The sequence below is a fragment of the Acromyrmex echinatior genome, chromosome 14, assembly GCF_024713525.1.
Source record: "Acromyrmex echinatior isolate Ae372 chromosome 14, ASM2471352v2, whole genome shotgun sequence".
Classification (NCBI taxonomy): Eukaryota; Metazoa; Arthropoda; class Insecta; order Hymenoptera; family Formicidae; genus Acromyrmex; species Acromyrmex echinatior.
The window spans coordinates 4,565,894-4,584,769 of NC_141865.1; the positions used below are offsets into that span (position 1 = coordinate 4,565,894).

Sequence of the window (18,876 nt, forward strand, 5' to 3'; positions counted from 1 at the left end):
AAACACCGGATAGTGGATGAAGCATGAAATAATATCTGCTATTGCCAGCTCTATCGATTTTTTTACCAAACCAATGGAAAATCTACCGTTCTTCGTCCCTTGATTTTTCTCTTTATCCAGTTCAAACAACTGGAAACTGAAAATATAAGCACACGAGATGAAAATTGCGCATTGTTGAAAATTGTATAGATATATCAATCGGATTTTCGTTTCGGGATGATAGGATTTATTATTTTTACAATTTGTCAATGATATCCAAGAGTTTTCATAAAAATAATAATCTATTATTCACATTATTCTGCTTGTTTTCAGAAATTCTAGCTCTACTAATTTTTATAAATAAGCACATAACAATTATAATTCGTTTAATAATTGATTATTACAATACAGCAATTTTGCAATCAATCCTTAATAATCACAGTCTTCTATTTCTCACAAAAAGGAACGATTTTGTAGCAATATCTAAAAATTTAGTTAGATCTAAAAATAATTTTGTGTTCAATCATCAAATTATAAGCAATGCCGCGAAAGATATTTTATTCTAGCAATTTGACCATTACAATTATTTTTGGCCCAACAAAATTAATTTTAGATCTGTATATCCAATTAAATTTTTAGATAATTCAGCAAAACCATTCTCTCCGTGCAATCTTTATTTATGAAATCCGAATATATAAATAAATGACATCGAGCAGCATACATGTATATCGACATGACTCGGAGGCAGATAAAAATGAAGGTACGTATCTTCCCGGAGACACGACAGCGTAGCTAGCGAGATTCACGTTATATTAGCAGAATGCAAAACGGCAGACAATGCCAGTCGCGAAAAAAGGAGCGGATTGTGCTGATATGCGGATAACGTGGATATAAGGGAACAGAGAAAATCTAACGAGCTCGACTCAGCTGCCGAGATCGAGCAAGGCGGCTGCTTGGCTGCTGCCTGCCGACTGTCGCTCCCTTTCTATGTGAAAATCGGGAACAGCCTCGGGGCCCTGAGGCTGGGGCTTCACGGATGCCCCTTCGTGCCTGGCACCCCTAAACGTTGTAATTGGAGTCTACTCCCTTCTTGTACCCAGACTTCGCTCTCCTTCGTTTGTCGCGTTCGAACCACGCCATTCCGTTCTCGTTCTGTTGCGAGCCATCTACATACGTATAGTTGACGTCGGAATAGTGAAATATATTTATTTCTTCAGTATATCTGCGTATTATTAATCATACTTACACACAGAAAAATACACACGATACAATAATAATTATTTCAAGTATTTCAAAAGTTTATATGTCCGCAAATCCATCATATAAGTCTAAGCATCAAAATTGAAAACATATTCTGATCTAGTAATTTTAATACTTTAATCAAAATTATGAAATTAAAACATATTCGAATTCGATTTACTTGTTTATAAAGTCACTTCTTTGATCAAGTTTATAATATTCTTCAAAAGAAAAATTCTTGTTTTGAGTACATAATAAGTTTTTCTAAAATATTATAATAAATATTTTTTAAGAAGTTAATTTTAAGTATGTTTAAGATTATTGTCAAAGATATTCTTTGTTAAAGATAACTGTTATTTAAAAGGAAGAAAGTAAATTGAGTAATTATTTTTCTTAATAATAGAATATTTTTCTGCGTATATTTATTTTTATAAATGGATAAATTAAAAATGCATAATTAATATGTTAGATTATTTTATTATGTTTAAATATATCTCGCTAGGAGTAATGTTTCTTTTATTACATAACGTTTCTTTTATTATTGCATTAAATTTTTATAAGAACAAATACATAAATATTATAAAACGAAATTCAAATAATTTGATACCGACTGAAGTCTGTAATCAAAATGAAAAATTAATATTCCATACACATTCATTTATAATTTGAAATATTTTATTGCTTTACATGAATATCAGCTTTAAAAGAATTATACAATCAAACCTATCACACTATTTTTTTAAATTTTTAACACATACATTTGTTGGTTCGTGTATAGCATATATCATAAAGGATCGCAGGGAATCGATATGTAATTTACTCACTAATTCCATTTAATTCGTTGTCAATGTCGCGTCATTTCTATGGTATTAAGTTGGAATTAGCCACTAACCACCACGTGCGACTGTTCTCATAATCTTGATGATATAAACTTGCATCATAAACAATGACAGACTTGACGAGTATGAGATTAGTAAATATCCAAATAGATCGTTAAAATTTATCCAAAATCTTAATCGAAAAAGGGAGAATAATGATAGTTATTGGCAAACTCAAGGATTATAGAGAATATGATCATCAAATTTCTCCCCCAATATGTTGAAGACTAATTGAACGATGAACAATAACTGTAGTTCAGCATATTTGTTCTATAGAGATTGCCATTGTTTCGCATACGCAGCACGTACTATTACAAAGCTTGTTAGTTTCTATTTGTCGCAATTAAAGGATTGATAGGTATATACAGCAGTACACATTGTCTGACTTCATCATCGAATACCAAATTAGAGCTTACAAACTATACAAATTAATAAATAATACACAAACAACGTAATGAAATAACAATTACGTCACTTTTAATGGTTTAATTTCCATAATATTTACACATAGATAAAAATATTGATATAAATTTATCCAATTAATATAATTGTATCGACAAATAAACATATCAGTTACTTGCATATCAATAAAAATATATAAATAATAAAATAAATGTAACAATTGGAGACCAAATTTCTTTTTTGCGTATAAAGTGTTCTTTTTTTGTCAAAAATTAGGAAAAGCAACGCTCGCTTTAACATTTAATAGAAGGAGGAAGTGCATGTGAGGTATTCGTGCTCAGTATAAATTCTGATTTATCGCCATGACGGCCGGTACTTTATGGAAGTGCATGTGATCACTGTTTTATAAACCACCCCCTCGGCTGCTTCCTGCAGTAATGAGCAGATAACGATAATTGTGGTAATAAACGTAATGGTAAGAGGCTTTCTCTTTTTCTCTCACGCTAACACGCCGCCATCAGGTGCTGCTATTATTTATGATGACCGGTAATAAATGCCAATTCTATGTAAAAAGGCTTGGTAAAAGTGCCATATTTTAAGTACCCTCAGTTACGAGGCTTGCTACACGCTTAGGTAATCATACGGAAACACGATTCAAGAGTTATCGATTCGTCCATTAAATTTAATATTCTGTTACTATTGACCACGCAGTAAGAGAATATATATGCGAGATGTTCTATTGTTGTAAAATGTTTTAATAACGTATATATTTTGGAGATTAGTATCGAAAATTTTAACATAAAATATCGAGAAAAGTTTTGAAGTTAAAAATGATGAAAACGGAGCTCACGAATTGTGCTTGTAAATGCATTTATGCGATTATAAATTTATCAACTATTATTGATATTTACAATTCAGTTATATAAATTTTCAATTTTCAATTCAGTGATTTTGTCTTTTATTTTTCTATATATTGTACATATTAAAACATTCATTAAATTTGTCAAACGAATTAAATTTGTGTCTTGCTCTTTTATTTATATATTAAAAAATTCAATTGATTCTGATTGATTCATTAATAACAAATTTTAATCCATCGTTTTAGTTAAATTTGAATATTGGAGATAATTGCTCCACAAAATCTTAAATTAAAAATTAGCAAATACATTACAAATCTAAGAATCTAAAATCTATCTTTATTCTTTCTTGGGATTGGAAAATTAAACACGTATTTGTTATTATTATTTCTTTCTTTTAAACTTTTATGTTACGAGAAGAGTAAAATTCTTTAACTAAATATTATAAATTTTACTTTTCAAGTAAACAAAAGACTTAGGATTTTATTCTGTAACTTTTAACTTTTGACTAACAATACCGTTAAATTAGCAAGTTTTGTACATGGTAAAAAAAGCTGCACAAATACAATGTAACAATATCATTATAATCTCTAAATTACGGAATACTTAGTTTATAATAACATGATTTGTCGAAATTAATGAAATGGAAAGAACAGAATATTTCAACTAAATGCATTAAAAAGTTTTAAATATTTTATAGCGACAATGACTGCTATACGACCTCGATATTTTATATCCGCGCGCCGACATTCAAACGAGAAAACGACTGGCGCCGCGGCAGTTACGATCATTCCTCGCGAGAGCACCTAACTTCACGGTAAACGATTCGCGCGCGCATAATGGCGTCAACTACTTCGCGCACGTACTTCTTCAAAAAAATTATCAGAGAGATACGCTGTTGGAATCATGAATTATCGATCGTCATAGAGAATAGAATATTCGGTATGTATTTCGCTATGCGTTACGTATTTTGGGGGGGAAACGTACCGACTGGTAAAGGTATGCGACCTTGGCGGTTGTTTGTGCCGCGCACGGCGCGCGTTATTACCTCAAGGTTGCCGCGCCATGATTCGCACGACGACATTTGGATCGCTCGGACGGCAGGTAATAGCGCTCTGCGTATTGCAATAATTATTGAGAAATATTGAACGCGAACATTCTCTGCGAACAGTTGTGTAATTAGCATGATCATATCGAAGTAGTAATGTACCTTTCACAGATCAAGTTGAATTAATAAGCGTGATTTCTTAAAATTTCTCTCTCTCTTTCTCTCTCTCTCTTTCTCTCTCTTCTCTCATCTCTTTTGTTCGTTTGGTATTTATTCCTTCCGTTAATTCACGAGACAGAAAGCAAGACATATAAATGTGGTTTGTGACGATCGTTTCTTTTGCATTATTCTGTCTCAAAATGATAATACGTGACTATCGGAAATACACGGTATGATATACCGCGAAGTTGTAATTAATCATGTTTTCATGAATTATAGATATGTATAACAAAGAAAGCTGAGAGGAAGAGGAGGAGGAGGAGCAGACACGAGCAATGACGCGATGGAGCAATTCAATTAACGTTTATGTAATATATATATTTCTCCACACTGCATACTGTATTTGTGAGTATTAAATCATTTTTTATTTTAATGTTAAAATAATGGACTTATAAAATTATCACACAATCAGATACATAAACAATATAGTCCGAATGCACTTTTTGAATATGAATATATGTGATATATGTACACATATATAAAGATAAAATATATGTATATATATTTAATTCTTCAGTTTTTTTTCTAATATGTTCCATGTCTTACATATGTATATGTATATATGGAATATATTAGAAAAGAATTAAAGAAATAAATATATTTTTTAAATTTATAATTATTTCTTTATGATTACAATGAAATTAAAATTTTTTCTATAACATAATATAGAAGCAAAATTTTATATTATTTATTCTTATAAACTATTGGATATTTGAATTTATTGCATGTGTGCGTTTATTTCTTTTTTACAATTATTGTAACATTTCAGAAAAGTTAGAAATTTAAATTAAATATAAATGTAATTACACTTTATGTATCTCCATTATTTCTAGATAAATTAAAATAAAGATAAATTAAAGACAATATTTCATCCTGAATCAATTTATAAATGCGAGCATTCACATTTTTGCATACACAGAGCTCACGAAAGAGAAATTTGATCGATGCATTATTTATTTGATATTTACAAATTGAAATACCATGAGGACATAATATGTTAATAATTCTTTGAATAATATTAATATCAATTATATATTATAATAATAATTAATCCTAGCTACATACTCTGTTCTTTTTATCCTTGATGTGCATACTTCCTGGGATCTTTTCCATATCTGCTATTATAATTTCCGTAAAAATGAATATATTTCAATTAATTTTTTTTCAATCGATAGAGAACTGATTAAAGAATAAATCTCCATAGCGTGCAAAAGTCAATAGAATTAAGAAACTTCGAGATATATAAGTTCAAAGAGAAAAAAAAGTTCAGAAATATGAAAAAAATTTCGATTTAGCAAATTGCACTTTGGAGTTTTTGGGGCCCCAGTATAGCTAAGATTAAGTATTTGAATTTGTTATTTAAAAATAGATTATAAGAATTGAATAAATCATTGACAAATAGGAAGAAAAAGACAAGTCAAATAGAGAAAACTCATAATAAAGAAAACGATTATAATCTTTACGTAAAATTTTTATTTCTTCATGGTACTTATACCTATCTCGTACATAATAAAAATTGTGAGATGATAATTATTTCTTTATGTACTTTTATGTATTTATTTTAAATAGAAATATGTACATAAAATCATATATAATACATAGAAATTGATATTGACATTTATTTATTTTGTAACATTCATTTTGTAAATACTGTATATCTTTTATTTTATTTTTCTATCATACTTTTTCAAAATATACATATTTACAATAACATTTTTACCTCTTCAGGATTATATATTGTATAAATTGATGAAAAGAACACTTATAGCTTTTTAAAATATAATATGAGAATATATTACATTTATGACATGCATGAATAAAAGAAGCACATTTTAAAAGCATAAATATTTCTGTTACATAAAACATTTTATTTAATTTATTTAATGAAAAACACGTTAAAAATTACTAATTGTATTTAATTTTATATTACACTGACTTTTTCTCATTTTTTAAAATAACTTATCTATATAGGATTCATTTTGGATTTATATCAAAGCAAAATATAATAATGTGAAATCCGATAAATGCTTCAGAACGAAACAAAAGAATATTTGATATAGATTATTTAACTTACACATGTTATTTAAAAAAATATAAAAATCCTCTATTATATATATCTTATATTATAAAAATAATTTTAATAGTATTCAATCATTATTGTAATAATAAGATATTATTAGTAGATACGAAAATTTATAAAGGTATCATTCAAAAACATAAAAAATTCATATTAATAGCGACTAATTATAATTTATAATTATACATATCTTTTCGGATCTCACGTTATTCATTTTGAAATTCTCATTTGATACACTTTCTCGAGGGGAGATTCAGGTTGAATATGAATAACACCAAATCTTTTTTTTTTTTTTTGGTTTACGTTTAACAATTTCTATTAAATTTTTTAATGTCTTGTATTTGACAATTTATATTTCACAATTTGACTCTCGGTAATATTCGATGAAATATAATTAGTATTTTTATTCAATAATTTCTCATCTTAATTCGAATATTTCTTATGTTGCGCATATATGTAAGTTTCCTTATATTTAAATTTCATTTTGCCTGTCAATTTCAAGTATCAATATTTATCATTTTTTTATTGAGAGCTTAGAATAATATGTTTAATAATTATCTTTTCAGATTTTACATTTGACCTATCGTCGCCGATTTAACTGAATAAACAAACCGAAGCCAGTTTGTCGTGTCGCGTTTTATATTTCGGGAGTGCCGTTCAAGTTATCGGACTAATGGACTTTATTTCAAAATTTGATTGTTTAAGGCGAGGGAATCACATCTTCGATATCTTGATAGTATGAGATCTCATTGAAACAGTGCTAAATGGTCACAGTCATTGCAATGTTCTCACGCAAGTGAAATTTATGAACAATTAGTCCACGCGCGATTATAGTGTATGTATTATTCGTGAGTGTTTTACGTGAGTGTTCTATGCGGGAGGAGACCTGATAACCCAATCTTGATAAAAGGAGGAGGTCTGCGAGAGGCATCAGGCACTGGCGAAGCAACCTTGGGGTGAGTTCAATTCTTTATTTGCATAAAATTAAATCATTTTAAGATAAATATTTAATCTTGGAGTTTCTCATTATTTGTTAATTTCTTATATACTGTGCTTGAGATATACTTGCATATACAAAGCTCATAAAATAGAGCTCATCGATTTATATCAATATATTATTTATTATGTTATACACTTTTCTGATGTCATCAGAGAGTAAATTTTATATTAAATTAATAATGTTAGATAAATTTTTTGAATGTTTCATCTTATTGGCTTAATGTTTCTTAGATATTATATTAAGAATAAAAGAGAAGATAAAATTAAATAATAGTATAACAAATAAATATGTTTTCACACAAACATAAAAATTTTATTCAATTTTCGTCAATAAATTTTTGTTGTTGATTTTTGTTGTGAATAAGTTTCTGATTCATTTTATTTTATTTCTTACGAATAATAACAGCTTTATTTTTGTTAATAACAAAAATGGAAAAATAAGAGAGTGGTTATATTTTGAAGAACTATTTTATAATTAAATAGGAAGAAGTTGTAGAAAGAATTCTAATACTATTATTTTATTATCCTTTCTTTCAACCTTTTTTCAATTTTTTTATTCTAAGATTAAATACTATTTAAATTGATGAGGAAAACAAAAAACGAATCCACGTATATGTATATGTGTATGTGTGTATATTTATATGTAAATTAAGAAAATACAATCTAAGATGAGAAAAAAGAATGAGAAATATTTCAATTGCGCAATGTGCAATTTAATAATTATCAATTATCAATATTTATTTTTATAAAGCTATTTTCATAAAACATCACAATTTTAACTCAATTTTATATAGCCTATCCATATGTATTAATTGATAGATTACTTTATAATAAATGAAACAAAGTAATATAATGTGAAATTTTGTAAATGTTTTGACGTGAGAAGAATCTTTTAGATAATGTAAAAGATTATCTTAAAATCTTTACATATATTATATATATATATAATAAATGATAAATCAGTAAGTGAACAGCTTCGTAAATTAATTCATATGTAGATGCATACGATAAGATAAAATTTGCTAAATAACGTGTGATTTATATTTTTAAAATTCGTTTTTATAAAATATTTTATAGCTCTTATTTTAAATATTGGAAGATAGTTAATAATTTTAAGAAAATACAAACAAAAAAATTAAAACTTTTTTTAGAAATTATCGTTAATTCTTATTAATAAATGCTAAATCGGCGATCAAATATTAGCTTCTCGCTCGTGAATTTTAATGTTCCCTTTCGCTGGAAATTTAATGTTTATAATATTACAAAATTGCGAGTATATTATGAAAATTATTGCGAAATATTCGGGATTTGGAATTATCGATGGTTATTGCGAAATCAGAATCCGCAAAACGAAATATTTTACCACGTTCTCAGTTTGATATTGGACATATTTCGCGAATTTATGTTAAATATTTGCAGAAAAAATTTCTAAATTACATTCTGCTGAATAATTCTTCTGATAAATAATTAGAACCAATTATGGATACGGTTTATGCTTGTAATTAATTTATTTTCGTGTATGATGAAAAAAACGTAAATATATTATTTTTTTATTCGCGTTAAAACTTAAAATGTTTAACAAACTTATTATTGAAAGTTAATTATATTTTTAATATACGTATACGTAATTTGCCGTCGATTTCGACACTGAAATTGATGAACAAAAATTATTGATTATTAAACTTAATTTTTTTTTAGTTTATTAAAAAAATATTTCAGAAAAATTTTTAATTTTGTTAAAATTATTTCTTTCGCATAATTTGAGATTGCTTAAAAAAAATACTTTTTTAATTAAATGCAGATTTGATTCTTTAAATAAATGTTACATTTAATATGTGTTATCAACTCATGCATTAAAATTAACTTGTGAAATGTATAGTCATTTGGAAATATATATTTGATAAATTTCTCACATTAAATATCTCACAGTTATTATAACATCTTGTTTCCGCAGTGTACAATCTTTAATTTCCTTGTAAAATAAGCCTTTATTAATAATTTCTTTTCTTCTGTGTACATACTTGGTCCATAATATACTTTAAATATTTATTTAAATAATATATCAAGAAAAATTTTATGACGAAATTTGAATGTAAAGGTTTTACGTGATATTTATCAACATTCAGTACTTTCTCGAAAAACTATTGTGTGACTCTGACATTTTTTTATGAAACATTTTTATTTTAATTATAATCTTCTGAATATACCACGCAAAATATTTAAAATGTTATGATTGCATATATTAATTTAAATGATTAGATATAACAGTAATTACTAAATATTAATAAAAGGGAGGACCTCCCTATCTATTGCCTAAGTTAAATATAATGGAATCGTGAAAATGATACAATTATTATATATATTATATAAGCCTTGAAACTACTTTGTTTATTGAGAAATTATGCAAACTCTAAACATGCCACTGACAGCCTTCGTGAAATTTGAATTATCGTCGCAACTGGTCAGCCTAAATGAGATTCAGCCAATGGAAATGGCTGCCTTCTGCAAGTTGTATACTATATACGTAAAGTTCCTAAACGCAGTTAGCCTCTATGATTACGGAACTATTGTTGTGTAACACCACGCAGAGTTAATATTCGTATTTCAACGTCTGTTTAGACATTATTATGTACCATGCATTGCACGCAGCTCGATAGTATTTATCTTTTTCTCGACGTACTGTACAAAATTAGTTCTAATTATGCGGCTTTTATGCATTACTTCCTTGGCAGTTGCATCACGTTTTTCGCCAAAACTATGCACCCCAAGCGCGCGACCGATCTAATTTATCACGGTGACCGGCTGGACAGTCGCGAAATTGCATTCTCGCGAATACCCGCCTGACATAACGTTCCTCTATCACCGTTGAAACTTGCATTTATCACTTGCAGATCGCATTAATGTTACGCGTAATTATCATTGTTATTATCGCGCTGTTGCTAGCAGTTCGCCAGTTTAATCAAGCTTTTATTATCGTAAAACGTTTTATCTGCGTAATACGCGATTATAATACGCCCTCGGAAATTTATTACATTTTGTTCTCTTTGTTCGCGAGCTCTCTCTCTCTCTCTCTCTCTCTCTCTCTCAAATGAGAACAAAAAGAAGTGCAATCCCTCTAATCTAATGTCTGACACATTTTTTTAAAAAACGATAATGGTTTTCTTAGGATCAAGCTTTCACATCATATAAAACATATTTTTCGTACACCTTGCGTTTGACAGATTTACATATTGTAACGAAGATTTATGGTCCTTCTGTGTGATCTTGCTCGTTGCAAGTTTATATTCATTAACCGTTCCACGAAATAAGACACGCAATAAACTTAATGCGCTCCATTTAGAACGCCTTTATGAAAGAATATAGTTATATTTGACGAAAAAAAAAAAAAATACGTTTACATCATGCGTAAACTAAATGAACTCGACGTGGCGTGCAAGGTCTTCCAATAAACTGATTTAGTGTTGCCTGAATATGAGACATTTGGACGTACAGGAGCGCCTTTGATTTTGTTGCTCGGCACAGTTCACGCCGATATTTTGCAATGTACCTTGCATAGCTTATTGTTTCCATTTCATAAATTACATCCATTTCATAAATTACATGGCACGACTCGCGAAACGTCATTTACACTGAAAACAGACTTCGATAGTTACCTTAAATTCGATTCGCGGACGAATAGATTTCACGCATGTGCACAAAATACATCAGAATTCCAACAGGGCAATTACTCGTATTCAAATAGGCAAGTTGTGTCATATGAATTTGGAATAGAGTAAGCATATTTAATTTGCGGTTATCGCGTATAATCGCTGGTTATTATTAATCATTACGTTTAATTATCCAATGATGAAATTGGTAGAAATTTATTCTGATGTTCTGTCATATCGTACCTAATTATCACTGTGTAATAATGCTTTGTCACGAATACAGGACGTTTTATAGTTCAATTTCACTCGTGATAAAAATTTAAGAAATATTTAAACTTTTTAATTATTTTAAAATTATTAATTTTTTTAAAGATATTTAAGATATTAATAATTCAATTTTATAATTTATATATTAGGTTGTTATTTAGCAGCGTGTTGCGTTGTACTCTTCGAGCAACGCTGCTCCATTTCTTTTATTTCTTTCTTTCTAGCAGTTATTATCATCTATTCTCGCGATACGTTATGTCTGTGTATTTCGCGAGAGAGTTTACCAGCAGCAGCATATTTCGCTGCATTCGGGCTGTCTGATTTATGATCGCGACCGGCCATGCAGTTTATGAAACTGTATGTAACTCGCGCGCAATACTCCGGTTAGATAATACGTCCCGTCGTCACTTTTGACTTCTCTACACTACCTACGTTCCATTGGGAATGCACACAATAACATGAAATGCTAGATCGATAAACAGTGGCCGATGTTTTCAAAGCGTAAAAAGTGAATAAATTGTTAAACTTGATTAAAACTTGTGTAATTCACTTGTAAAGCGATTGACAGTATATTACACATTTAAAACGTTTTGCCGCTAGATTGCTTCGGAAGTATCGTGATAGTAACACGATGAATAAAATATGAATATGAATGCGGAACGGCGAGCTTGCGCTCTCGCACAGTTGATTCGGTCGTGTAACCGATTGTAAATAACTCGGAAATTATGGAAAGTATTCTGCATAATTTGCACAATAATGGCGATAATAACTGCTGGCAACGAGCCTGATTAATTGCGTGCCGCGCCGACTCTCTCGATTTTCAGCAATTCGCTCTTTGCTCGTTTTTCGTTATTCCGCGATCATTTGCTGTCACAGTCCACGGATGCATCGTCGTTTCACGGGTTCGTATCCGTGCAAAACGTCCCCGTAATCTGATTTATCGTTACGGACGGCGGAACAGTTTATAAAACTGGACGCGCTCGAATACTTCCTATACGGCATGCAGATTGATTCAGTTAATATTACTATCTCCCAATTCCGTTGAAAAATTCGCATATATGATTTCTCGAAATCCGTCGATACTAACGTGGATGCTGATAGTTAAAATCTTTGCGTCATAATCGGAAATGTCTGATACGCGGAAAGAACGATTTTGTTAAAAATTTAGCTGAATACAAATCTGAAAATAATTTTATTTTGTTGGATCATTAAAATAATTATGTAGGATAATTAAACTAGGTTGCTGGAATGTTTTTGCAGCATTACATACAGGAAACTTTAAGATATCTTTAGGACGTTCTCAGGATGGTACGACGTTCTCTGAATGTTCTTTGCAAGTTTAGGCTATATAAGATTGCTCGCCATGCTTGAAATTCCTACGTAATTATTTTGATTGCTCAAATTATTTTTAAATTTATATTTAGTTAAGTTTTTAGATATTTCAACAGAATTGTTCTTCCTGTGTACGCGAAAAAAAAACTTTTGCTAAAGTAATTAAAATTTTAATTAAATACAGATCTACAAATAATTTTGTTCAGTATTAAATTCACTGTTAATGTCAAATTATACTCAATTTCAGTTATTTTTAATCATTTCTATAGGTCTGCTTCTACTCAATATATGTCGGTAATTTAACTAAAACAATGGAGTTAATCAATTTAACTAGAAAATCTATTAAGTTTTACTAAAAAAATTAGTTTATCAACTTACTAACAATAAGTGCATACATTAATATGGATATTGTTTATTTTGAAACTAATCACAGAAATGGATTGATTTACATTTTGACATATATATGGAAGTTAAAAATAACAAGAATCTTATTTAACTTGAGAGATTGAATTGCCATTGTTCCTTTGATATCTGACAGCTATAAAAATTATGTAGAATACTTAAACATGACGAGCAATATTATAAAAAGTTTTGACATTTAGTCAGTCAGCTGGAGTATTAATTTGATAATTCAATAAAATTATTTTCAAATTTGTATCTAAATTTTTAGATACTTCAATAAAATCGACTTCATCTTTTCTTACAATATCTCCCAGTGACTATTGATAACAATAGAAAATAACATCGCAATCAAAAGTAACATTATTCAGTATTAACAGCAAATTAATCAAATATATCAAAATAATATTTCTTATTGTTTGTTACATAATACATTAAAAATGTACATCATTTGCACACATCTCATGTAAATTTATCGAGTATTTCGTACATCTATTTACTGTGCACTATTGAATTTCACACTTCCTATACATTATACATGTGATAATTATTATTCCTATTGTAACATATTCGAATTACGTGGGAACGGTCGTCTGCACGTTAATACGCGGCAGAAATTTGTTTTCGTCGTTTAACGATAGCTCGTGCCACCGGAATAACTCTCACAATCTTGCTTCCACTTCTCATGGCCTTTTTTTTTGCCACTGACAATCATTTGCTTTCTCGCGAGCCATAGTGCGAATTTCACGGTGGTGTACGGCGTGCGAAATGTTCGCGTAATCTGATTTATCATCATGGTCGGGAAGAAAGAGAGAGAGAGAGAGAGAGAGAGAGAGAGAGAGAGAGAGAGGACAGTTTATGGAAATGGGTCTTCTCTTGCGGATGTTCGCTTTATATTGGGTGAGAGCTCAACGTCGCACCATCAGCGTGTATTATCTCCTTTCGTAGAGCAGCAAACTCTCGCTCTTTTTAATTCCGTCAGAGATTATGTTTGTCTTTTCAAATGATATATCGTATTATTACTACCCGTAATTATTAGGTACATATAACTCATAACGTTTCTACGAGAAATTAAAATTAATTAAAATAAAACTATCAAAATTAATTGGATTAAAAAATGCTTTTAATTAGGACGTGTCTGTTCAAATGAAATTCGTCGAAAGACAAGCAAGACAAATGTGAATATATACGTTGGGAAACGTGTATAAATCAAAGTAGGATCTCGTGTTACGGTACGCCCTTGAATAAAGTTGGCAAGGCTTTAAATTTTTCCTCGGGGAAAAAGGGAAAGACCACAGCTCTGATGCGCTCGGCCGAGCATCTTTCGGTATGCGGCATTACCGTTTACCTCGAAATGAATTTTGCAACGGAAACGGCGCGCGCTTCACCGCGCGATTCGACATGCATGCCAATTAACGGGAGAGCGACCATAACGGGCAAATTTGCCGGCGGACAGACTGACCGGATATTTACGATCGATCGAATCACGCGACGCGGGTATCGTAGAATTCTGTCTAAATAGTGCGACGACCGGTATTATGGTGACTGTGCCTCATAAAATTCGGGACTTTCTACTCTAGGTTGTACAATGGCGAATTTACGATCTCGGGATATATAATAATATGATATGTAATAGTTGTGACTGCGGCTGCAATTAGTTTCCATTTTTGATCATGGAGATTATTAGGTCAAACGTTATTAGATTATTTCGTAATCAATGATCATATTGTTCTTCTAAACAATGTGGGCGTTGACGTAAATTTATAATAATATGGTGAATCCGATATTAGTTGTGAATTAATAAACAGCAGGATATTTGCGCACGTAGCAAGGGACATAATTTTATCATCGTCATTATTATCATCGCAGTCGTGAAAGAATCGCGCGAAATTCATCGTCACGTCCGGGCTACGTTATTCCGATCGACGGATTGATTTTTAAGGCGGGGAATTTAGATAAAACGAGGTGCATTGAAAGAATGGTTTTGTTGGAGTATTTAAAAATTTGGCTAGGTATACGTATTTTAAAATAACACTAGTTTACGAAAAAAATGTTTTTTTTTAGTTACTTTGAACCAATCAAGATGTTGCTTATAAATTTTTAGATATTGAAAACAATGTCACAAATTTTCACTAGCACGTCAGGTTTTTGAAATAATTGAAGTTTAATAGCTTTTTTGCAATATTTGACATTTTTTTGTAAAAAAAGTTAACATTATTTTGAAATTCTGATCATGAATATATTGTTTTTCCCCTATAAATTGTATTTTTTTTATTTCGATATCTTACTTTTTAGAAATCCTTCATAACATAATTAAAAAGTAAGACATCGAAATAAAAAAAATATATTTTATAGAGAATTAACAATTCATGATTTTTAATCGAAATTTCAAGATAACATTAACCTTCTTTACGAGAAAAAAAAATCAAATATCGTTAAAAAAGTCATTTTGGATATCAAACTTTAATCTTGGAAACCCGACATGCTGAAATTTTTCGAATTTTGCGGCATTTTCAGCTTTCCAAAAATCTATTAAAAAAACACCTAGTCCGGTTTAAAGTAATATTTTACTTTAAACTAATAATTTGATTTTGAACTATAAAAATAATTATGTAGAATGTTCACGTCTGATGAGCAATATTGTAAAAAAATTTGACATTTTGGTAACCAATTTTAGCATCTTACATATATGATTTTTTATTGGCTAATAAAATTATTTTTAGATCTGTATTTTTAAATACTTCAGCAAAATTATTCTGTCTGTGTGCTTTTCTTACAAGAATCACGCGATTATATTGCAAAAGTGAATAGTCATTTAATTATTACGACAGTCATTTCGGCGATGACATTGATCATGATGAATATCACGGATATTATATCGAGACTTCGGCGTCATGGTGCGTCACTTCTCCAGTAGAGTAGGTGCCGATAAGGGACTATTAGGAGACGCGTTTGGAATCTCGAGCACCTAGGGTTGATCACTAAGGAGCATTATCACTTGCGATCAAGTTCCCGCCGGGACGTGCCCGACGCCGGCGAATGCATACAGGGTCATGTATGCATGCCGTCCCCTTCTCGCTTCACTCCTCTCCGTTTCCGCAAACCGGAATATGATCCGTATCGTTCACTCACACGTGCGAAACTTACGTGATCGTTACTAACGAACTGGCATTTCTTGCGTGTTTCGGCTGCTAGAGCTCGTGCCGGAATTCCGCATAAACGAACATTCTCGCGTAGATAAAAGAGGAATATCTCGTAAGATCGCCAGTCTGAGGTATAATCTACTTTGGAAAATTTAAATGTCATGCAATATTAAAATTAAAATGATAAATAAATATGTATATTATGATAAGAAATTAAATAATTTATGATACAAAATGATTGCTTTGGGGACGAAATAAAAATAGATTTGTTTCATCCGACGTAATATTCTTTTAATAGGGGATATTTTGTTCTACATTTTTATTTCGTGAATTAAACTGTCGGAGATTTAAAACTCGCATGGTGATCACTAGAATATACAAGTTTTTTTGGAGTATTGCTTATCATGATTAAATATTTTATATAATTATTTTGCTGGTCCAACGAAATTATTCTCAGAGTCACTCTTGGGAAAATTTACTTTAAATGAAGTTAAGATTTTTAAAAGTAATTAAGGATTTACTTAAAAATATTTTGAGGTAATTTAAAATGTGTAAAGGATTAATCCAAATAATCTAAGAACTTTAAAGTTCTTTCGCGAACAGTACACGATACCGCCACCAGGTGGACGTGGCGGTGCTGCATTTTCTCGTAAGTAAGTTCCAGGATAGAATAAAAAGCAGAACGTTATGAAATTTTCATTCGTGTTCTAATAAAATAATTTTTTGTCGAGCTTCCTTATAAATAAAGGCGACTTACCTTAAAATTTAAATAAATTCATATTCTTGTAATTATTTTCTTAAAAAAAAAGCTTTAAAATTGTTGTTATCTATTTTTTACAATTTATATAAGTTCTATAAGTTTTGTTATAAATTTCTTTGATTTCTTTTAGTTTTTTTCTTAAGTAAATTTTAAGATTATTTCAAACAAGAGTTTTAAATGTTCAAATTTATCTTTCATATTTCTTAGGTTTTCCTTAAGTTCTGTCTACAGTAAGTCTTAAGTTCTCTCTACAGTAAGTCTTAAGTTTGTTTTAAGGTTTTCTAAAGTAAACTTTCTCAAGGGTGTATCTAGCTAAAAATTTTTTAATATTTCAACAAAATGGGTCCGTGTGTCACAAAAGCATTTAGAATTTTTTTTTCTAAAGATTCCATTCTGTTTTATTCCATTTTATCAGACATCTATTATCGCCGGATCTTCATACATTCGAATTTGAAATTGGAAATATCGCTTCGGGCTGCTGAGCTCCATCATTGTTTGCCACGGACCTCGCCACGCCGTGGTATGCACATATGTGGATCGCGTACCAACGTACAGGACAATATGTAATACCGCGCGTCATACAGTTTAGCATATTGATCGTACAACGGCTGTATAACGGCCAAAATTATCTCTACGATTCTATACAATACCTGTCCCCGGGTGATCAAAATATTTGCAATCACAGCGTGTAACGCGACATTTTAGCAAGTACTCGACAAGTATCGACGATGTTATCGCACCCGTTCAATTTTCGCTAATGAAACTTTCGAAACCGAAATTACCTGTGATGATTCCGCACGCAATACCTGTCTCCGCGTATGATGAGAATATTCGCGACCGTAGAATGCAATATTGACAAGTGTTTGTTATCACTGTTATCAGGTTATTATTTTCCGCGCGATAGTTACCGAACGAAGTTTCGCCGAAACGGAAACGACCCGTAACACCATACAATACCCTGTTTCCCGAGTGATGAAAATATTGGCAGCTGTAGACTGTGTAATATTAACAAGTAGTCGACAGATTGCAGGACCCTGTTATCAAGGATATTATTCTCCATGTGGTAGATATTGATCGAAGTTTCGGCAGGAGTTACTCCTGATATTGTACAATACCTGTCGTCGGACGATGAAAATATTGGCAGTCACAGGATGTAACTCCGCATTTGAACAATAGAATATTGAATGAACTGTGACAGCGTTACTGAGGGATAATATTAGTTTCCATAAAAATTAAATAAAAGTTACGAATGGAAATGTACGTGTTAATGATTCTATAACTGGTGTTGCTGAATGATAAAAATATTAGCAGTCGTAAAATTTAATCGCAAAATTAAGCCAAAATATACTGGACAAGTTACAACGTATCGACATCATTTTTCATATAAATTTCTCTAATAGGAAATGTTATACGACCTTCTGCAATAGCTTTTGCGGAAATGTAATATTGTATTTTTCCAAAAAAAAAAAAAAAAAAAAAAAAATACGACGTCAGGAGAACAATCAATAATTTCTATCGACTGTTTTATTCAATTTTTATTACAAGATCCATTCATCCAAGGGTCTATTAAGCCTGAAATCAGCATTGTCTGGCCGTACAAAATCCAATACTGCTGGACCGTGAATTTTCG

At 30.4% G+C, this 18,876-nt stretch overlaps 1 protein-coding gene across 5 annotated transcripts in view; it reads left to right on the forward strand.

Annotated features, from left to right (window-relative positions):
- The first annotated feature begins 4,204 nt into the window (after window positions 1–4,204).
- Window positions 4,205–18,876, forward strand: part of LOC105144698 (organic cation transporter 1) — an 87,996-nt gene continuing 73,324 nt past the window's right edge. For 2 of the 5 annotated variants that reach the window (XM_011053751.2, XM_087413628.1), the window contains exons 1-3: window positions 4,319–4,459; window positions 4,842–4,967; window positions 7,266–7,655. The gene's annotated coding sequence lies outside the window, so the exon portion shown is untranslated. Of the gene's footprint in view, window positions 4,298–4,318; window positions 4,460–4,841; window positions 4,968–7,265; window positions 7,656–18,876 lie in introns of those variants that run through there. The other 3 variants (XM_011053753.2, XM_087413630.1, XM_087413629.1) reach the window with 2 other exon arrangements.